The following is a 23366-nucleotide window of genomic DNA, read 5'->3' as shown; positions in this document are numbered from 1 at the left end:
GATCTTAGTTCCCCAACCAGGGATCAAACCCCACACCCCCTGCAGTGGAAGCACAGAGTCCCAACCACTGGACCACCAGGCAAGTCCCTAAAAGAAGATTTTATGTTTACTTTTAACTCATTATGACCTTAATTCTTATGTGTCTTCCTTCTATGAAAATGGCAGCCTTGCTAATGCACTGCTCTCACAGACATAATAAGTAACTCCTAGCACCCCTTCACACTGCACTGGATTACCCCAGTGGGGGAAGAATCTGCATGCAGCCAATTCAGATGCTAAGTTTCCCAGGGATTTTGAATGGATTTGAAAGTCCTGATGGGCAAACATAATTTTCATTTGTTACCCTTTAAAACAAGTGTCAGGAATTCCTTGCAGGTCCAGTGGTTAGGACTCGGCGCTTTCACTGCAATGGCCTGGGGTTCAATCCCTGGTCAGGGAACTAAGATCCTGCAAGCTGTGCAGTGCAGCCAAAAAAATAAAAATCATAAATGTCATTACTTTAAATAACTGAGTTCTGGACTATGGAACCCTACATTTCCATTTGATTTTTCTTAACTGTCCATCTGTGTTCTTTAAATGCTCCAAGCACATTTCTTCCATTTGAGATAAGAGTGCTTAGAGTTGGTATATGGAACAGTTTGACCTCAGGACGCCCTTAATGCCATTAACAACTAATGAGGACCCCAAAGAACTTTTGTTTATGTGGGTCATATCTGTTAATACTAACTGAAATAAAAGGTGAGAAACTTTAAAATTTGAAATAAAAGCTGAGAAACTTTAAAAATATTAATTGGTTTTATAGTAACCAAGCCCATCACCTGCCAAATTACAGTTTTATTAAACTTTTTCAAAATAAAAATCTGTGAGAAGAGTGGCATTGTTTTACATTTCTGAAAATCTCTTTATTACCTGGCTTAATAGAACACAGCTGGATTCTCTTACCTGCTTCTGCATTCGATCTGCTGTGCCATGTTGTTTTGGTGGAAATACATGAAAAAAGTCCGGCCTCAGAAATATGTGGTTGGAAAAGGTGGAACCTCGCAGGTCCCCTGAATGGGTCTCAGGGGTCCCCAGTTGTCCTCAGGCCACGGGTAACTGCTCCTGTCTGTTGAGAATTAACAGATAAGTATTTCTTAGTAACTATGTATCCATTTACTTGATTTATTCTGTTTATAAGGTGATCTGCTTGAGGTACAAAAAATTTAGTTTTGCCTTTCACTTCAGTCACAAGCAAAATGCCTGTCATGAACTTGCTCTCTGGACCCTGAATATTAAAAGTTGGTGACACCAGAGCTCTTGCTGAGTTTTCAACATTATTTCTTCTGATACATAGTGCATATTTACTAGCTTTTTATAATTATGAAGAAGTGAGTTTCTTACCCATTTTAGGTTTTTTTAGGAAAGCTTAGATTGAGAGACTGGGTGTTGAGTGCTTTGTGAATTACAAACTTTTTGAACCTCCTTTTCTATCCTTTGAGAAGGGAGAGTAAAATGGGTCAAACCTGAAGGCCTCTGAGTTATTTGCAAGGGGGCCTGGCAACTTTGTACACTGTTCTCTGTCAAATACTTCACAGAAGGATATGGCTATAGAAATAGTGCATCCACATTCATATGCATGTGAATCCTTATGAATCCTAGATAAATTTTATCCCTAACAGAGGAGGAATCCAGCAAAATTTCCATCCTCTTCATGAAATGGCGGTAGCTAGCTCCGTCCTTATATACATCAGCTCCCTTCATTGTCATAACCTATGGAACAATGACCTCCCTCTGATAAATAAAGAACAGGCATGTCAGAAACAAATTAACCAAAAGTAGCTTTGCAAAGGTTGTTGTGCAGGGTCCCCAAAACAGATTTCCAGTAACTGATCACCCTGATCAGCCTTCAGTAAGTATGCCTGGCAGTTCTTTTTTTTTTTTTTTTTTCTTCACGTTACGCGGGCTTCTCGCTGTTGTGGCCTCTCCCGTTGCGGAGCACAGGCTCCGGATGCGCAGGCTCAGCGGCCATGGCTCACGGGCCCAGCCGCTCCGCAGCATGTGGGATCTTCCCGGACCGGGGCATGAACCTGCATCCCCTGCATCGGCAGGCGGACCCTCAACCACTGCGCCACCAGGGAAGCCCCTGGCAGAGTTTTAATCATGGAAATAGGAAGGAAATCCTAGGCAGAATTCCTTCCCATATCGGAAGAGCTCTGTTTTAGAAACATGCATACAGTAGTCACAGATCAGCTTTTGTTAATGAATGAAGTGTTGAAGATTTGATCTTTTGTGTCTGGTAATTTAAAAACCAGTTTTATTGGACTGTATTTTCTAAAATGTAGCTAAAATATTAGGTAGACTGAGTTCCAGTATTCCTAGATTTTTTTCATGATATTTCACTTCTCCGTCATCAAAATTTTAAATCTAGGAAAACAATCACAAAACAGTCATGATAAAAGTGTAAAGTCCAAACACTCCCAGCTACGAAACAAGACTACAACGTGGTAATGAGCCACTAAACCAGAGGACCACCACCCACACGTTCTTCCATGTGTTTATGCACGCAGAGATCTGAAGAATGATGAGAAGGAGCCATCCCTGTGAACTACACATGTGAACACCCCAAGTGGACAAGAAACATCAGAAGTTTAGTAGGGTGTGTCCAGAACTTGATGTAGAAGGAGTGGGACTGGGGAGATAAGCAAGGACATGGTAATAATAGGTGCTTTGGGCAATCTACAGATTTCATGCAATCCTTATCAAATTACCCATGACATTTTTCACAGAACTAGAACAAATAGTCCTAAAATTCATATGGAACCATAAAAGACCCACAAATGCCAAAGCTATTCCTGAAGAAAAAGAACAAAGCAGGAAGCATAATGCTCCCAGACTTCAGCCAATACTACAAAGCTACAGTAATCAAAACAGTGTGGTACTGGCAGAAAACAGACATATGGATCAATGGAACAGAATAGAGAGCCCAGAGATAAACCCACACACCTATGGTCAATTAATCTTCGACAAAGGGGTCAATGGGAAAAAAGTCTCTTCAGCAAGTGGTGTTGGGAAACCTGGACAGCTACCTGTAAATCAGTGAAGTGAGAGCACACTCTCTCACCATACACAAAAATAAACTCAAAATGGCTTAAAGACTTAAACATATTACATGACATCATAAAACTCCTAGAAGAGAACATAGGCAAAACATTCTCTCACATAAATGGTACCGATGTTTTCTTAGGTCAGCCTCCCAAGGCAATAGAAATAAAACAAAAATAAACAAATGGGACCTAATCAAACTTACACGCTTTTGCACAGGAAAGGAAACCATAAACAAAACCAAAAGACAACTTACAGAATGGGATAAAATATTTGCAAACAATGCAACGGACAGAGGCTTAATTTCCAAAATATATAAACAGCTCATACAACTCAACAACAAAAAAACAAACAACCCAATCCAAAAATGGACAGGTGACATAAACAGACATTTCTTCAAAGAAGATATACAGATGGCCAGCAGGCACAAGAAAAGATGCTCAACATCACTAATTATTAGAGAAATGCAAATCAAAACTACAGTGAGGTACCACCTCACACCAGTCATAATGGCCATTATTAAAACGTCTACAAACAACAAATGCTGGAGAGGGTGTGGAGAAAAGGGAAACTTCCTAACCATTGGTGAGAATGTAAGTTGGTGCAATCACTGTAGAAAACAGTATGGAGGTTCCTCAGAAACCTAAAATTAGAATTACCATATGATCCAGCAATCCCACTCCTGGGCATATATCTGGATAAATATATAATTCAAAAAGATACACGCACTCCTATGTTCATAACAGCACTATTCACAATAGCCAAGACATGAAAATAACCTAAATGTCCATCAACAGATGAATGGATAAAGAAGATGTGGTACCTATAAACAATGGAATACTATTCACCCATAAAAAAGAACAAAATGATGTCATTTGTAGCAACATGGATGCAACTAGAGATTATCATACTAAGTGAAGTAAGTCAGAAAGATAAAGGCAAATACCATATAATACCACTTATATGTGGAATCTAAAATATGACACAAATGAACTTATCTATGAAACAGAAACAGAATCACTAACATAGAGAAGAGACTGGTGGTTGCCAAGGGGGAGGGGGTCAGAGGAGTGATGGAGTAGGAGGTTGGGGTTACCAGATGTAAGCTTTTATATATAGAATGGATAAACAACAAGGTCCTACTGAATAGCACAGAGAACTATATTCAATATCCCATGATAAAACATAATGGAAAAAAATACATATTTTAAAGAAGGAATGTATATATGTGTATAACAGAATCACTTTGCTGTACAGCAGTAATTAACACAACATTGTAAATCAACTATACTTCAATTTCAAAAAAGGAGTCACAGTCCCTCCCTTTAAAAATGCACAAACACTTTATACTCTTTTTTTTTAACATCTTTATTGGATTATAATTGCTTTACAATGGTGTGTTACTGCCTTATAACAAAGTGAATCAGCTATACATATACATATATCCCCATATCTCCTCCCTTTAGCGTCTCCCTCGCACCCTCCCTATCCCACCCCTCTAGGCAGTCACAAAGCCCCGAGCTGATCTCTCTATGCTATGCGGCTGCTTCTCACTAGCTATCTATTTTACATTTGGTGTAAAATGTGTATATATGTGTATATATGTCAATGCCACTTTCTCACTTCGTCTCAGCTTACCCTTCCCCCTCCCCATGTCCTCAAGTCCATTCCCTACAACTGTGTCTTTATTCCTGTCCTGTCCCTAGGTTCTTCAGGACCTTTTTTTTTTTTTGTAGATTCCATATATATGTGTTAGCATATGGTATTTGTTTTTCTCTTTCTGACTTACTTCAGTCTGTATGACAGACTCTAGGTCCATCCACCTCACTACAAATAACTCAATTTCGTTTCTTTTTATGGCTGAGTAATATTCCATTGTATACATGTGCCACATCTTCTTTATCCATTCATCTGTCGATGGACACTTAGGTTGCTTCCATGTCCTGGCTACTGTAAACAGAGATGCAATGAACATTGTGGTACATGACTCTTTTTGAATTATGGTTTTCTCAGGGTATATGCCCAGTAGTGGGATTGCTGGGTCCTATGATAGTTCTAATTTTTAGGTTTTTAAGGAATCTCCATAGTGGCCATATCAACTTACATTCCCACCAACAGTGCAAGAGGGTTCCCTTTTCTCCACACCCTCTCCAGCATTTGTTGTTTGTAGATTTTTTGATGATGGCCATTCTGACTGGTGTGAAGTGATACCTCATTGTAGTTTTGATTTGCATTTCTCTAATAATTAGTGATGTTGAGCATTCTTTCATGTGTTTGTTGGCAGTCTGTATATCTGCTTTGGAGAAATGTCTATTTAGGTCTTCTGCCCGTTTTTGGATTGGGTTTTTTTTTTTTTTCCATACTGAGCTGCATGAGCTGCTTGTAAATTTTGAAGACTAATTCTTTGTCAGTTGCTTCATTTGCAAATATTTTCTTCCATTCTGAGGGTTGTCTTTTTGTCTTGTTTACAGTTACCTTTGCTGTGCAAAAGCTTTTAAGTATCATTAGGTCCCATTTGTTTATTTTTGTTTTTATTTCCATTTCTCTAGGAGGTGGGTCAAAAAGGATCTTGCTGTGATTTATGTCATAGTGTTCTACCTATGTTTGCCTCTAAGGAGTTTTATACTGTCTGGTCTTACATTTAGATCTTTAGTCCATTTTGAGTTTATTTTTGTGTATGGTATTAGGGAGTGTTCTAATTTCATTCTTTTACATGTAGCTGTCTAGTTTTCCTAGCACCACTTATTGAAGAGGCTGTCTTTTCTCCACTGTATATTCTTGCCTCCTTTATCAAAAAATAAGCTGACCATAGGTGCGTGGGTTTATCTCTAGGCTTTCTATCCTGTTCCACTGATCTATATTTCTGTTTTTGTGCCAGTACAATACTGTCTTGATTACTGTAGCTTTGTAGTATAGCCTGAAGTCAGGGAGTCTGATTCCTACAGCTCCGTTTTTCTTTCTCAAGATTGCTTTGGCTATTCGGGGTCTTTTGTGTTTCCATACAAATTGTGAAATTTTTTGTTCTAGTTTTCTGAAAGATGCCATTGGTAGTTTCATAGGGATTGCATGGAATCAGTAGATTGCTTTGGATAGTATAGTCATTTTCACAATGTTGATTGTTCCAATCCAAGAACATGGTATATCTCTCCATCTGTTTGTATCACCTTTAATTTCTTTCATAAGTGTCTTACAGTTTTCTGAATACAGGTCTTTTGTCTCCTTAGGTAGGTTTATTCCTGGGTATTTTATTCTTTTGCTTGCAATGGTAAATGGCAGTGTTTCCTTAATTTCCCTTTCACATTTTTCATCATCAGTGTATGGGAATGCAAGAGATTTCTGTGCATTAATTTTGTATCCTGCTACTTTACCAAATTGATTGATTAGCTCTAGTAGTTTTCTGGTAGCATCTTCAGGATTCTCTATGTATAGTATCATGTCATCTGCAAACAGTGACAGCTTTACTCCTTCTTTTCCAATTTGGATTCCTTTTATTTCTGTTTCTTCTCTGATTGCTGTGGCTAAAACTTCCAAAACTATGTTGAATAAGAGTGGTAAGAGTGGGCAACCTTGTCTTGCTCCTGATCTTTTTTTTTTTTTTTTTTTTTTTGCAGTATGCGGGCCTCTCACTGCCGTGGCCTCTCCCGTTGCGGAGCACAGGCTCTGGATGCGCAGGCTCAGCGGCCATGGCTCACGGGCCCAGCCGCTCTGCGGCATGTGGGACCCTCCCAGACCAGGGCACAAACCCCTGCATTGGCAGGTGGACTCTCAACCACTGCACCACCAGGGAAGCCCTTGCTCCTGATCTTAGTGGAAATGGTTTCAGTTTTTCACCATTGAGAACGATGGTGGCTGTGGGTTTGTCATATTTAGCCTTTATTATGTTGAGGTAAGTTCCCTCTATGCCTACTTGCTGGAGGGTTTTTATCATAAATGGGTGTTGAATTTTGTCAAAAGCTTTTTCTGCATCTATTGAGATGATCCTATATGGTTTTTCTCCTTCAATTTGTTAATATGGTTTATCACATTGACTGATTTGCGTATATTGAAGAATCCTTGCATTCCTGGGATAAACCCCACTTGATCATGGTGTATGATCCTTTTAATGTGCTGCTGGATTCTCTTTCTTAGTATTTTGCTGAGGATTTTTGCATCTATGTTCATCAGTGATATGGGCCTATAGTTTTCTTTCTTTGTGACATCTTTGTCTGGTTTTGGTATCAGGGTGATGGTGGCCTCATAGAATGAGTTTGGGAGTGTTCCTTCCTCTGCTATATTTTGGAAGAGTTTGAGAAGGATAGGTGTTAGCTCTTCTCTAAATGTTTGATAGAATTCGCCTGTGAAGCCATCTGGTCCTGGGCTTTTGTTTGTTGGAAGATTTTTAATCACAGTCTCAATCTCAGTGATTGTGATTGGTCTGTTTATATTTTCTATTTCTTCTGGGTTCAGCCTTGGAAGTTTCTAAGAATTTGTCCATTTCTTCCAGGTTGTCCATTTTACTGGCATATAGTTGCTTGTAGTAATCTCTCATGATCCTTTGTATTTCTGCACTGTCAGTTGTTACTTCCACTTTTCCATTTCTAATTCTATTGATTTCAATAGAATTCTTCTCCGCTTTTTTCCTGATGAGTCTGGCTAATGGTTTATCAATTTTATCTTCTCAAAGAACCAGCTTTTACTTTTACTGATCTCTGCTATTGTTTCCTTCATTTCTTTTTCATTTATTTCTGATCTGATCTTTATGATTTCTTTCCTTCTGCTAACTTTGGGGTTATTTTTATTCTTCTTTCTCTAATTGCTTTAGGTGTAAGGTTAGGTTGTTTATTTGAGATGTTTCTTGTTTCTTGAGGTAGGATTGTATTGCTATAAACTTCCCTTTTAGAACTGCTTTTGCTGCATCCCATGGGTTTTGGGTTGTCATGTTTTCATTGTCATTTGCTTCTACGTATTTTTTTATTTCCTCTTTGATTTCTTCAGTGATCTCTTGGTTATTAAATAGTGTATTGTTTAGCCTCCATATGTTTGTATTTTTTAAAGATTTTTTCCTGTAATTGATATCTAGTCTCATAGTGTTGTGGTCGGAAAACATAACTGATACGATTTCAATTTTCTTAAATTTACCAAGGCTTGTGACCCAAGATATGATCTAACTTGGAGAATGTTACACGACCACTTGAGAAGAAAGTTTATTCTGTTGTTTTTGGATGGAATATCCTATAAATATCAATTAAGTCCATCTTGTTTAATGTATCATTTAAAGCTTGTGTTTCCTTATTTATTTTCATTTTGGATGATCTGTCAATTAGTGAAAGTGGGGTGTTAAAGTCCCCTACTATGATTGTGTTACTGTCGATTTCTCCTTTTATGGCTGTTAGCATTTGCCTTATGTATTGAGGTGTTCCTATGTTGGGTGCGTAAATATTTACAATTGTTATATCTTCTTCTTGGATCGATCCCTTTATCATTATGTAGTGTCCTTCTTTGTCTCATGTAATCATCTTTATTTTAAAGTCTACTTTGTCTCATATGAGAATTGCTAGTCCAGGTTTCTTTTGATTTCCATTTGCATGGAATATCTTTTTCCATCCCGACTTTCAATCTCTATGTGTCCCTAGGTCTTAAGTGGGTCTCTTGCAGACAGCATATATATGGGTCTTGGTTTATTTTATTTATTTTTTGTTGTTGTTGTATGCTGGCCTCTCACTCTTGTGGCCTCTCCCGTTGTGGAGCACAGGCTCCGGACGTGCAGGCTCAGCGGCCATGGCTCACGGGCCCAGCTGCTCCGCGGCATGTGGGATCTTACCGGACCAGGGCACAAACCCGCGTCCCCTGCATTGGCAGGAGGACTCTCAACCACTGCGCCACCAGGGAAGCCCAGGGTCTTGTTTTTGTATACATTCAGCCAGTCTATGTCTTTTGGTTGGAGAATTTAATCTATTTACATTTAAGGTGATTATCAATATGTATGTTTCTATTACCATTTTCCTAATTGTTTTGGGTTTGTTATTGTGGGTCTTTTCCTTCTCTTGTGTTTCCTGCCTAGAGAAGTTCCTTTAGCATTTGTTGTAAAGCTGGTTTGGTGGTGCTGAATTCTCTTAGCTTTTGCTTGTCTGTAAAACTTTTAATTTCTCCGTCAGATCTGAATGAGATCCTTGCTGGGTACACTAATCGTGGTTGTAGGTTTTTCCCTTTCATCACTTTAAATATGTCCTGCCACTCCCTTCTGGTTTGCAGAGTTTCTGCTGAGAGATCAGCTGTTAACCTTATGGGGACTCCCTTGTGTGTTATTTGTTGTTTTTCCCCTGCTGCTTTTAATATTTTTTCTTTGTATTTAATTTTTGATAGTTTGATTAATATGTGCCTTGGCGTGCTTCTCCTTGGATTTATGCTGTATGGGACTCTCTGCACTTCCTGGACTTTATTGAATATTTCCTTTCCCATATTAGGGAAGTTTTCAACTATAATCTCTTCAAATATTTCCTCAGTCGCTTTCTTTTTCTCTTCTTCTTCTGGGACCCCTATAATTCGAATGTTGGTGTGTTTAATGTTGTTCCAGAGGTCTCTGAGACTATCTTCAATTCTTTTCATTCTTTTTTCTTTATTCTGCTCTGCAGTAGTTATTTCAACCATTTTGTCTTCCAGGTCACTTATCTGTTCTTCTGCCTCAGTTAATCTGCTATTGATTCCTTCTAGAGAATTTTTAATTTCATTTATTGTGGTGTTCATCACTGTTTGTTTGCTGTTTAGTTCTTCTAGGTCCTTGTTAAACATTTCTTGTATTTTCTCCATTCTATTTCCAAGATTTTGGATCATCTTTGCTATCATTATTCTGAATTCTTTTTCAGGTAGACTGCCTATTTCCTCTTCATTTGTTTGGTCTGGTGGGTTTTTACCTTGCTCCTTCATCTGCTCTGTGTTTCTCTGTCTTGTCATTTTGCTTAACTTACTGTGTTTGGGGTCTCCTTTTCACAGCCTGCAGATTCGTAGTTCCTGTTGTTTTTGGTGTCTGTCCCCAGTGGATAAGCTTGGTTCAGTGGGTTGTATAGGCTTCCTGGTGGAGGGGACTAGTGCCTGTGTTCTGGTGGATGAGGCTGGATCTTATCTCTCTGGTGGACAGGACCATGTCCGGTGGAGTGTTTTGGGGTGTCTGTGACCTTATTATGATTTTAGGCAGCCTCTCTGCTAATGGTGGGGTTGTGTTCCTGTCTTGCTAGTTGTTTGGCACAGGGGGTCCAGCACTGTAGCTTGCTGGTCGTTGAGTGGAGCTGGGTCTTAGCGTTTAGATGGAGATATCTAGGAGAGCTTTCGCCACCTGATATTACGTGGAGCCGGGAGGTCTCTGGTGGACCAGTGTCCTAAACTCAGCTCTCTCACCTCAGAGGCACAGGCCTGACACCGGCTGGAGCACCAAGACCCTGTCAGTCACATGGCTCAGAAGGAAAGGGAGAAAAAAAGAAAGAAAAAAACAAAATAAATTTATTAAAATAAAAAATTAAAAAGTAATAAAAAACAGAAAAAAAAGGAAGAAGAGAGCAACCAAACCAATAAAATAATCTACCAATGATAATGAAGTCTAAAAACTAAACTAAGATAAACATAAAACCAGAAACAAATTAGATGCAGAAAGCAAACCCCAAGTCTACAGTTGCTCCCAAAGTCCACCGCCTCAATTTTGGGATGACTCGTTGTCTATTCAGGTATTCCAGAGATGCAGGGTACATCAAGTTGATTGTGGAGATTTAATCCGCTGCTCCTGAGGCTGCTGGAAGAGATTTCCCTTTCTCTTCTCTGTTCGCACAGCTCCCGGGGTTCAGTTTTGGATTTGGCCCCGCCTCAGCATGTAGGTTGCCTTAGGGCATCTGTTCTTCACCCAGACAGGGCAGAGTTAAAGTAGCAGCTGATTAGGGGGCTCAGGCTCACTCAGGCTGGGGGGAGGGAGGGGTATGGAATGTGGGGCGAGTCTGCAGCAGCAGAGGCCAGTGTGATGTTGCAACAGCCTGAGGTGCGCCGTATGTTCTCCTGGGGAAGTTGTCCCTGGATCACGGGACCCTGGCAGTGGCGGGCTGCACGGGCTCCTGGGAGGGGAGGTGTGGATAGTGAAATGTACTCGCACACAGGCTTCTTGGTGGCTGCAGCAGCAGCCTTAGCATCTCGTGCCTGTCTCTGGTGTCCATGCTGATAGTCACGGCTCATACTGGTCTCTGGAGCTCGTTTAGGCGGTGCTCTGAATCCCCTCTCCTCGCGCACCCCAAAACAATGGTCTATTGCCTCTTAGGCAGCTCCAGACTTTTTCCCGAATGCCCTCCTGGCTAGCTGCAGTGCACTAGCCCCCTTCAGGCTGTGTTCACGCAGCCAACCCCAGTCCTCTCCCTGGGATTGGACTGAAGCCTGAGCCTCAGCTCCTGGCCCCCACCCGCCCTGGCGGGTGAGCAGACAAGCCTCTTGGGCTGGTGAGTGCCGGTTGGCACCGATCCTCTGTGCGGGAATCTCTCCGCTTTGCCCTCCACACCCCTGTTGCTGTGCTCTCCTCCGTGGCTCCAAAGCTTCCACCCCCTGCCATCTGCAGTCTCCGCCAGTGAAGGGGCTTCCTAGTGTGTGGAAACCTTTCCTCCTTCACAGCTCCCTCCCACTGGTGCAGGTCCCGTCCCTATCCTTTTGTCTCTGCTTTTTCTTTTTTCTTTTGCCCTACCGAGGTACGTGGGGAGTTTCTTGCCTTTTGGGAGGTCTGAGGTCTTCTGCCAGCGTTCAGGTGTTCTGTAGGAGTTGTTCCACATGTAGATGTATCTCTGATGTATTCGTGGGGAGAAAGGTGATCTCCACATCTTACTCCTCTGCCGTCTTGAAGGTCTCCTATACTCTTAATAATTTGTACTAGAGTTTAAAAGCTTAAAAGAAATAATCGCTGCTTTGGGGACTGAGGTAAGTGATTACTCCACTGTCCTCAAAAGTTCCTCAGAGGGAACTATGACCACCAGAGGTGGTTTGTTCTAAAGGCATGGCTTGCTTTCATTGCCATGGTTGTCATACGGCTCACTTTATTTATTTATATTTAAATTTTTATTGGAGTATATTTGATTACAATGTTGTATTAGTTTCTGCTGTACAGCAAAATGAATCAGTTATACATATACATATATCTATTCTTTTTTAGATTCTTTTCCCATATAGGTCATTACAGAGTATCACAGGGCTCCGTTTAAAAACTTTACTTGGACTTTAAAAACTTGAGTGGAAAATTGTATGGCAAAAGTTTGATATTTATTGTTGAACCTGAAATACATTAATAGTGAATTTATATGTGAAATATATATTTTTGGTATCTAAGGGGCATTTATAAAGACAAGTTGAGTATTTCAAAGTCATAACTTGCCTTTGCATATTAGTTTACAGAATGGATTCACACTCATTTCCTCCCTGATATTCACAATAGCCCTAAGCTAAGAAGGTAAAACAGTTATTATCCCCTTGTTAAAGATGAGGAAACAGGCTCCAAGAGAGCAAAGCTGCCAGTGAAGCCATGTCTCCTAGGATAGGTTTTTGGAATCCAAATCCAGTTTTATTCCACTATCCCTCATTACTCCTCTATTAATATTTCAGACCTTTCAATTTAAAGACTGTACATGCCATACAGATGTACTGTCAGCTTTTTGTTACATATCCCTGATCTCTGACCACACTGTCCCAGATGCCACACATAGTAGACCATTAGTAGATGGTTAACTATTATGTTTTTTAAGTAAGCACTGAATGTTTATGAAGTCTTTTTACATTTTCTAAAGGTTACCAGCTGGAGATGAGCCACAGAGCGAATAAAAACTGATCTATTCTGAAGAGTAAACCTTTGATTTCTTTTGCAGGAATGGTGATATAACTTGCACAGGACATTAACCAAATCTCAAAGTCAGGGATTTCCCTGGAGGTGCAGTGGTTAAGAATCTGTCTGCCAATGTAGGGGACATCGGTTCAATCCCTGGTCCAGGACAATCCCACATGTTGCGGAGCAGCTAAGCCCAGGCACCACAACTACTGAGCCTGCGCTCTAGAGCCTTTGAGCCACAACTACTGAGTCCACGTGCCACAACTATGAAGCCCGTGCACCTAGAGCCCGTGCTCTACAACAAGAGAAGGCACCACAATGAGAAGCCCACGCACCACAATGAAGAGTAGCCCCCGCCTGCCACAACTAGAGAAAGCCATGTGCAGCAATGAAGACCCAACACAGTCAAAAATAAATTAACTAAATAATGTGTAAAAAATCTCAAAGGCAGGGCTTCCCTGGTAGTGCAGTGGTTGGGAGTCCGCCTGCCGATGCAGGGGACATGGGTTTGTGCCCCGGTCTGGGAAGATCCCACATGCCGCGGAGCGGCTGGGCCCGTGAGCCATGGCCGCTGAGCCTGCGTGTACGGAGCCTGTGCTCCACAACGCAAAAGGCCGCAGCAGCGAGAGGCCCGCGTACTGCAAAAAAAAAAAAAAAAAAAAAAAATCTCAAAGGCAGAAAATTCCAGCAGATTTGGACTAGTGTAATACAATGGCTCCTCAAGGGATGGGAAGACATATTAAGAGCAAGCCACAGTACAGTTGGATGGTCTTGGATTACTTGTTTAGGAAATCCATTTTAAAAAGAGTACTGCAATGTTTTCTAAAGATTATGTGCTCTAGGCTATTTTTAATTTACTCCTGTGATTCTTGCACTTGAGAAATAGAATTGAGATGCCCAGTCACCAAATAAAAGTAGAAGTGGAGATTGTAGATTTAAGGTGCTCTTAAGGGAATATTTGAATTGACATCTTTAGAATAGGATTTTTAAAGGGCATTTAGAGACATTCAGGGGTTAAGATGGCAGAGTAGAAAGACCCTGAGTCTTGGTGTGCTTACCTCCTCTCACGAGCACACCAATATCACAACTATCTGCAGAACAGCCATCGATAAAAAAAGACTGGAACCTCCCAGAAAAGATCTTCTACAACTAAAGACATAAAGAAGGAACCACAATGAGATGTGTAGGAGTGGCAGACTCACAATATAATCAAGTCCCATTCCTCTATGTAAGCAACCCACAAACTGCAGAGTAAATATAATTGCAGAGGTTCTCCCACAGGAGTGAGAGTTCTGAGCCCCAAGTCGGGCTCCCCAGACTGGAGGTCATGCACCAAGAAGATGAGCCCCCAGAGCATTTGGCTTTGAAGGCCAGAGGCGCTTAGTTTGGGGAGTCCAACAGGACTGGTGGAAATAGAGACTTCACTCTTAAAGGGCACATTCAAAATCACATTTTCAACTTCATTACTTGTGACTGGTCTGTTCATATTTTCTATTTCTTCCTGATTCAGTCTTCGAAGGTTATTATACCTTTCTAAGAATTTGTCCATTTCTTCCAGGTTGTCCATTTTATTGTCATAGTGTTGCTTGTAGTAGTCTCTTATGATGCTTTGTATTTCTGCAGTGTCTGTTTCCACACACACTGCTATAAAGGGCATTTAGAAATACTTGGCAATTTGAAAACACTAGTTTGTTTGCCAGTAATTGAACTATCTTTTTTTTTTTTTTTTTTTTTTGCGTTACGTGGGCCTCTCACTGTTGTGGCCTCTCCCGTTGCGGAACACAGGTTCCGGATGCGCAGGCTCAGTGGCCACAGCTCACGGGCCCAGCTGCTCCACAGCACGTGGGATCTTCCCAGACCAGGGCATGAACCCGTGTCCCCTGCATCAGCAGGCGGACTCTCAACCACTGGGCCACCAGGGAAGCCCTGAACTATCTTATTTTTGACAGGGAAAAAATACTAATTTTAATGAAAATATAAAAGTAAGTTTGGGCTCCCTCTTGCAAGAGCAACGGAATCACAACTAACTGCTGAACAATCATTGACAGGAAGACACTGGAATCAAAAGCTTTTCAGACAAGCAAAAGCTAAGAGAATTCAACACAACCAAACCAGCTCTACAACAAATGCTAAAGAGACTTCTCTAGGCAGGAAACACAAAAGAAAAAGGCCCACAAAAACAAACCCAAAACAATTAAGAAAATCGTAATAGGAAAATACATATCGATAACTACCTTAAATGTGAATGGATTAAATGCTCCAACCAAAAGACACAGGCTCGCTGAATGGATACAAAAACAAGACCCATATATATGCTGTCTACAAGAGACCCACTTCAGACCTAGAGACACATATAGAGTGAAAGTGAGGGGATAGAAAAAGATATTCCATGCAAATGGAAATCAAAAGAAAGCTGGAGTAGCAATACTCACATCAGACAAAATAGACTTTAAAATAAAGAATGTTACAAGAGACAAGGAAGCACACTACATAATGATCAAGGGATCAATACAAGAAGAAGATATAACAATTATAAATATCTATGCACCCAACATAGGAGCACCTCAATACATAAGGCAGATGCTAACAGCTATAAAAGAGGAACTCGATAGTAACACAATAATAGTGGGAGACTTTAAAACCTGACTTACACCAATGGACAGATCATCCAGACAGAAAATTAATAATGAAACACTAGCTTTAAATGACACAATAGACCAGATAGATTTAATTAATATTTATAGGACATTCCATCCCAAACAGCAGATTACACTTTCTTCTCAAGTGCACACAGAACATTCTCCAGGATAGATCACATCTTGGGTCACAAATCAAGCCTCAGTAAATTTAAGAAAATTGAAATCATATCAAGCATCTTTTCCGACCACAACGTTATGAGATTACAAATAAATTACAAGGAAAAAAATGTAAAAAACACAAACACATGGAGGCTAAACAATATGCTACTAAATAACCAAGAGATCAAGGAGGAAATCAAAAAATACCTAGAGACAAATGATAATGAAAACACGACGATCCAAAATGTACGGGATTCAGCAAAATCAGTTCTAAGAGGGAAGTTTATAGCAATACAATCCTACCTCAAGAAACAAGAAGCATCTCAAATAAACAATCAAACCTTACACCTAAAGGAACTAGAGAAAGAAGAACAAACAAAACCCAAAGTTAGTAGAAGGAAAGAAATTATAGAGATCAGAGCAGAAATAGATGAAAGAGAAACAAAGAAAACAATAGCAAAGATCAATAAAACTAAAAGCTGGTTCTTTGAGAAGATAAAAAAAATTGATAAACCTTTAGCCAGACTCATCAAGAAAAAGAGGGAAAGGACTCAAATCAGTAAAATTAGAAATGAAAAAGGGGAAGTTGCAACAGACACTGCAGAAATACAAAGCATCATAAGAGACTACTACAAGCAACTCTATGCCAATAAAATGGACAACCTGGAAGAAATGGACGAATTCTTAGAAAGGTATAATAACCTTCGAAGACTGAATCAGGAAGAAATAGAAAATATGAACAGACCAGTCACAAGTAATGAAGTTGAAAATGTGATTAAAAATCTTCCAACAAACAAAAGTCCAGGACCAGAGGGCTTCACAGGTGAATTCTATCAAACATTTAGAGAAGAGCTAACACCCATCCTTCTCAAACTCTTCCAAAATTGCAGAGGAAGGAACACTCCCAAACTCATTCTACGAGGCCACCATCACCCTGATACCAAAATGAGAGACACGACAAAAAAAGAAAATTACAGATCAATATCACTCATGGATATAGATGCAAAAATCCTCAAAAATATACTAGCAAACAGAATCCAACAACACATTAAAAGGATCATACACCATGATCAAGTGGGGTTTATCCCAGGGATGCGAGGTTTCTTCAATATATGCAAATCCATCAATGTGATACACCATATTAACAAATTGAGGAATGAAAACCATATGATCAGCTCAATAGATGCAGGAAAAGCTTTTGACAAAATTCAACACCCATTAATGATAAAAGCTCTCCAGAAAGTAGGCATAGAGGGAACCTACCTCAACATAATAAAGGCCATATATGACAAACCCACAGCAAACATCATTCTCAGTGGTGAAAAACTGAAAGCATTTCCTCTAAGATCAGGAACAAGACAAGGATGTCCACTCTCACCACTATTATTCAACATAGTTTTGGAAGTCTTAGCCACAGCAATCAGAGAAGAAAAAGAAATAAAAGGAATACAAATTGGAAAAGAAGAAGGAAAACTGTCACTGTTTGCAGATGACATGATACTGTACATAGAGAATCCTAAAGATGCCACCAGAAAACTACTAGAGCTAATCAATGAATTTGGTAAAGTAGCAGAATACAAAATTAATGCACAGAAATCTCTTGCATTCCTATACACTAGCAACAAAATATCAGCAAAGGAAATTAAGGAAAAAATCCCATTCACCACTGCAACAAAAAGAATAAAATACCTAGGAATAAACCTACCTAAGGAGACAAAAGACCTGTATTCAGAAAACTATAAGACACTGATGAAAGAAATCAAAGATGACACAAACAAATGGAGAGATATACCATGTTCTTGGATTGGAAGAATCAACATTGTGAAAATGACTATACTACCCAAAGCAATCTACAGATTCAATGCAATCCCTATCAAATTACCAGTAGCATTTTTTACAGAACTAGAACAAAATATCTTAAAATTTGTATGGAAGCACAAAAGACCCTGAATAGCCAAAGCAATCTTGAAGGGAAAAAACGGAGCTGGAGGAATCAGACTCCCTGACTTCAGACTATACTACAAAGCTACAGTAATCAAGACAATATGGTACTGGCACAAAAACAGAAATATAGATCAGTGGAACAGGATAGAAAGCCCAGAGATAAACCCATGCACCTATGGTCAACTAATCTATGACAAAGGAGGCAAAGATATACAATGGAGAAAACACAGTCTCTTCAATAAGTGGTGCTGGGAAAACTGGACAGCTACATGTAAAACAATGAAATTAGAAGACTTCCTAACACCATACACAAAATTAAACTCAAAACAGACTAAAGACCTAAATCCAAGACTGGACACTATAAAACTCTTAGAGGAAAACATAGGAAGAACACTCTTCGACAAAAATCACAGCAAGATCCTTTTTGACCCACCTCTTAGAGAAATGGCAATAAAAACAAAAATAAACAAATGGGACCTAATGAAACTTGAAAGCTTTTGCACAGCAAAGGAAACTATAAACAAGACGAAAAGACAACCCTCAGAATGGGAGAAAACATTTGCAGACGAATCAACAGACAAAGGATTAATCTCCAAAATATATAAACATCTCACGCAGCTCAATATTAAAAAAAAACAAACAACCCAATCAAAAAATGAGCAGAAGACCTAAATAGACATTTCTACAAAGAAGATATACAGATGGCCAAGAGGCACATGAAAAGCTGCTCAACATCACTAATTATTAGAGAAATGCAAATCAAAACTACAGTGAGGTATCACCTCACACCGGTCAGAATGGCCATCATCAGAAAATCTACAAAAAACAAATGCTGGAGAGGGTGTGGAGAAAAGAAAACCCTCTTGCACTGTTGGTGGGAATGTAAATTGATACAGCCACTATGGAGAACAGTATGGAGGTTCCTTAAAAAACTAAAAATAGAATTGCCATATGATCCAACAATCCCACTACTGGGCATATACCCAGAGAAAACCATAATTCAAAAAGCCACATGCACCCCAATGTTCATTGCAGCACTATTTACAATAGCCAGGTCATGGAAGCAACCTAAATGCCCATCAACAGACAAATGGATAAAGAAGATGTGGTACATGTATACAATGGAATATTACTCAGCCATAAAAATGGAATGAAATTGCGTTATTTGTAGAGATGTGGATGGACATAGAAACTGTCATACAGAGTGAAGTTAGAAAGAGAAAAATAAATACTGTACCTTAACGCATATATGTGGAATCTAGAAAAATGGTACAGATGAACCAGTTTGCAAGGCAGAAATAGAGACACAGATGTAGAGAACAAACGTATGGACGCAAAGGGGGGAAGCGGGGGGGTGGGGGGGATGGTGGTGGTGGTAGGATGAATTGGAGATTGGGATTGATGCATATAAACTAATATGTATAAAATAGATAACTAATAAGAACCTGCTGTATAAAATATAAATTAATTAAATTAAATTAAAAAGAAGTAAGTTTGAAGCATAAGTTACACAAAACCCATTTTTAAGTCATCTTTTATAGGAAAGTGATTAAGATTAAAGAAATATTAAAGTAGCTTTAATTAATTTACTAGGTTCATCAGTGTTGTCCTTTGGACCTAATTCCTATAATGAACCAAGGAAAGGATATTGTAGCTGAAATTTTTCAGTTGTTAGGAACGTTTCACTTACTTTTAATTTCTCCAACACGGAAGGGTGTGTATGTATATCTCCACACATACAATATCAGTCTCTCTATATTTATAATTATATAATAAAGGTTGGCTCTTAAATATTGTCTCTTTACCAAATTTTTTAGATGTCCCAAGAGCTCTCAAATTTGAATGATAAAAAGGTGCCATAAGGTATCGCTTTAGTAATTAACTGGTTCTTTAATAAGGCCTCAATTACTTTGTTTCATGATAAGGAAAAAAAAAATGTTCCAAGACAGAGTTACATTCGACACCTGGGAACCTCCTAACAGCTGGCTACCTAATGAATATGCATCTGCTTAAGAGGCTGTAGACCATTAATAAACCAATAGATGTAAAGCAGAAACAATCTTTGTCAGCTTCAAATGAGATTGGATGCAATGTGCTGTGAAGTGTCACTGTCACATTGAATCGAGTTTGGGAGGTTAATAATCCACCGTTAGCTACTCAGGTCTTTGTAGCTGTACACTCGTGCTAACACTCTCTCCAAACTGGTGGCCACGTTTCCAGTGTACCACTTCTTTCTCCTGCGCACCTGATTTGAGGCTTACAATGTCTGTGTTTCAAAAATGTCTTCCGTTTTATTCCACTAAACAACACGTTTGCCAAGACTCTTTTAAAACAAAGGAGACTTTTCCAAATGGGAAAGGCAGGAAATATCAGGGTCAAGTTGGTGCAAGATGGACTTGCAGTGAATTAGAAACTATTTAGAATGAAAATTCTGTGTGTCTGCAGGTAACCTGGGTACTGCTGGGTCCCTCTAAGGGAACCCTTCACTCCCCGTGCAGGCAGCGAGTCAGATATTGATAAGCTGTCTGAATGAGACCCTCAAGTAAGTGGTACACCCACCTAATATTAATAGTTGTGTGATCAGGACCATACTTCCCCAGTTTATCGATGAGATTTCTTGAGGGACATATTCATGGAAGACTTGTTTGAGACTATATCCTAGATGAGGGGAGATTATACCTAAAAGAGCTTGCACTTTCAAAACTAAATGTGTACCCATCACTCTGTTCTCACTGAAGTACTTGCTTACATATATATTTTGGGAGAACGTTAAGGGCAATGAGGAAAATTGGACATTAATTCTCATAAATTCAATTCAACTACCTTCTCTATTTCACTTGGCTTCTCTTTTTAAATTATGGTAAAAGATACATATTTTATGTGTATAATGTGGTGAATTTATGTGTATAAATGTGGTAAAATAACACAAAAATTACTATTTTCATCATTTTAAAGCATTGGTCCCCAACCTTTTTTGCACCAGGGACCGGTTTCATGGAAGACACTGTTTTCATGGATGGGGGTGGGGGGATGGTTCAGGCAGTAATGCAAGCGATGGGGAGTGATGGGGAGCGGCGGGGAGCGGCAGATGAAGCTTTGCTCACTCGCCCGCTGCTCACCTCCTGCTGTGCGGCCCGGTTCCTAACAGGCTGTGGATTGGTACCCGTTTCCGGCCTGGGGGTTGGGGACCCCTGTTTTAAAGCGTCCAGTTCTGGTAGATACATTCACATTGTTATGCAACCATTACCACCATCCATCTCTAGAACGTTTTCATCTCCCCCAACCAAAACTGTGTACCCATTAAACACTAACTCCCCACTCGCCCCTCCCTCAGCCTCTGGAAACCATCACTCTACTTTCTGCCTGAATTTGACCACTCTAAAGACCTGATATAAATGGATTCGTATCCCATTTGTCCTTTTGCGTCTGGCTTATTTAACTTAGCATATCTCAAAGCTCATCCAAGGTTTAGAGTATGTCAGAATTTCATTTCTTTTAAGGCTGAATAATATTCTATAGTGTGTACATACCACATTTGGTTTATCCATTAGTCTATTTTAAATGTACACTGTTTCCACTTACTGGTTATTGTGAACGTGAACATGGGTGCACAAATACCTGTTTGAATCTCTGCTTTCAATTCTTTTAGGTATACACTCAGAAATGAAATTGCTGGATCATGTAATAATTCTATGTTTTAGGAAGTGTCATTTGGCTTATTTTGGATTTCTGTTCATCTTACCTTGATATGGGGCCCTTAATCAGGTTCCATTTTCTCCCCTTGGTCTTTTCAAGGAAAAAGCCCAATACAACCTTAGGCTTTATTCTTTTTACTTTGATTTTTTTTCTCATTTCATGGCTGGAAAATAAATGAAAATGCACACCATGGGAATAAGTTTAAAAATGGGAATTAAGACAGCCCCATTGCCCGCAACAGGAAAATGATTTATTACAAATGTGGTATTCTGTTATAAGCTGAGAATTTTGTTGTCTTTGAAAGAACCCATACATCAAATACAAATGTAAAAGTCTGTAATCTCTCAGTTGTATAAGTGACTCCTTTGTTAAATAAAACATCACCTTGAATTCCTACACAGAAATTATAACATTTTTTGTAGGAATGTAAGATCTATTTCCCCCCAAAACTCTATAAAAATTGACACCACAACTACCACCCCATTTAATATGCTCACATTACAGTTGGAAAGCCAAACACCAAAAATTTCAAATGGTGGACTGGCTCAGTGCTGGATGGAAGTAGTTTTGTAGGGAAGGACAGGTTGTACTGTTCATGTCACTACGACAATATTCTATACCACAAACTAGTAGGAAATCATATATTTGGATATGCAATAATATTCTCTAACTCTGAATGGGAGGGGAGACATTTATTTGAAGGAGTTCCAAGGCCATACTCAGGTTGACACTATTAGGCAGATGCAATCATACCTGTAGCATTTTCAATACAAGTTTTACAAAAATTAAATTTTTGTTTTTAAAGAAAAAAATTTCTTTGAAAATTGTGCTGCATCTTGTACATACACCTGCATATCTTAAACACTAACAAATAAATGACTTAGACAATGTAAATAATAATATTCATTCACCCCTTGTAACATATTTGCAAGGCAACTTCCTTTTATTATTCTTTTATTCCTCCTTTACCTCACCACGTTACAAAATTATTTGGGAGCAGATAATATGTTCATTTGGTTTCAGTTAGGAGTGTAATCTGAGATGATGGTATTTTTCTCTGCCAAGGTTATATGTTATATTCTTATTGTTATATGGCAAGTATGGTCCCCACATTGGGGATTTTTCCATGGGCTTCCCACTTGCATTCTCAGGATTCAGCCATCGGTGCTGGGGTTGGTAAAATTCTTCAGTAATGTTAAGTCATTATTTAAATTCCTATTGTAGCTTTCAAAATTACATATTTATACTTTAAAAGGATTTTTTAAAATTTGTTATTGGTTGAAAATATGAGAATATATAACTATTTATAGCAAAAAAGAACAATAAAAAATCCAAGATCTGCTCAGGAAATATACAGGATTATAATCGCTCTGAATCAACTAATATCTTTTCCATTCCTTCTGCCATCTCTCGTTTGAGCTCAGAAAGACTTCTCACAAACACCTTGTAACAGCTTCCTAACTGGTTTCCGTGTTTCTAACCTTCACTTTCTAACTTCACTAACCTTCACTTCAGATATCCTATGCATCTCTCCCTGCTCATAAATCATCAGTGGCTCCCCACTCCCAATTGAATCAAGTCTAGATATTCAAGGCCATCTAACCCCAGGGTACTTTTCCAGATTTTATCCACTGGCTCTGCTCTCACGTGCCAACCAAAGGAAACTGCTCCCCAGTCCTGGCACACTCAGTGCCTGTTCTCCTCCCCATTGCTGCTCCAGGCCACTCCTGAACCAGGACCCTGGAGGCCTTCACCTGGACTCAGTGTCTATCAGTTGAAATACCCATACTTCTCTGAGAAGACTGAGTAACCCCAGGGGAAGTGATTTCTGTCTCTCTTTCCTTAGATAATTATATTAATAATAACCAGTAGGCACTTACAGCTGATATTTCCCTCCCTGGATGGAAAACAATAATAACATTATAATCATGGTTCTATTAACCTTTAGTATTAGCTATGTGTCAGGCACTATGCTAAAAAGTTTATATACATTCTCCTATTGAATTCTCATGATGTCCTGTCAGCTGGTCTTA

At 39.4% G+C, this 23366-nt stretch overlaps 1 protein-coding gene across 4 annotated transcripts in view; it reads right to left on the bottom strand.

The window, feature by feature from the left end:
- The window catches only part of LSM11 (LSM11, U7 small nuclear RNA associated), a 73582-nt gene that overhangs the window by 21901 nt on the left and 28315 nt on the right, over window positions 1-23366 (bottom strand). For 2 of the 4 annotated variants that reach the window (XR_013827526.1, XR_013827527.1), the window contains exons 5-7: window positions 21380-21496; window positions 13954-14044; window positions 943-1105 (exon numbers count right to left, since the gene is read on the bottom strand). The gene's annotated coding sequence lies outside the window, so the exon portion shown is untranslated. The remainder of the gene's footprint in view (window positions 1-942; window positions 1106-13953; window positions 14045-21379; window positions 21497-23366) is intronic. The other 2 variants (XR_013827528.1, XR_013827529.1) reach the window with 2 other exon arrangements.

This window comes from Stenella coeruleoalba (assembly GCF_951394435.1).
Source record: "Stenella coeruleoalba genome assembly, chromosome: 3".
NCBI classification, from domain to species: domain Eukaryota; kingdom Metazoa; phylum Chordata; class Mammalia; order Artiodactyla; family Delphinidae; genus Stenella; species Stenella coeruleoalba.
Note: the sequence above shows the minus strand (reverse complement) of the source record. Positions and strands in the feature narration are given on the sequence as shown.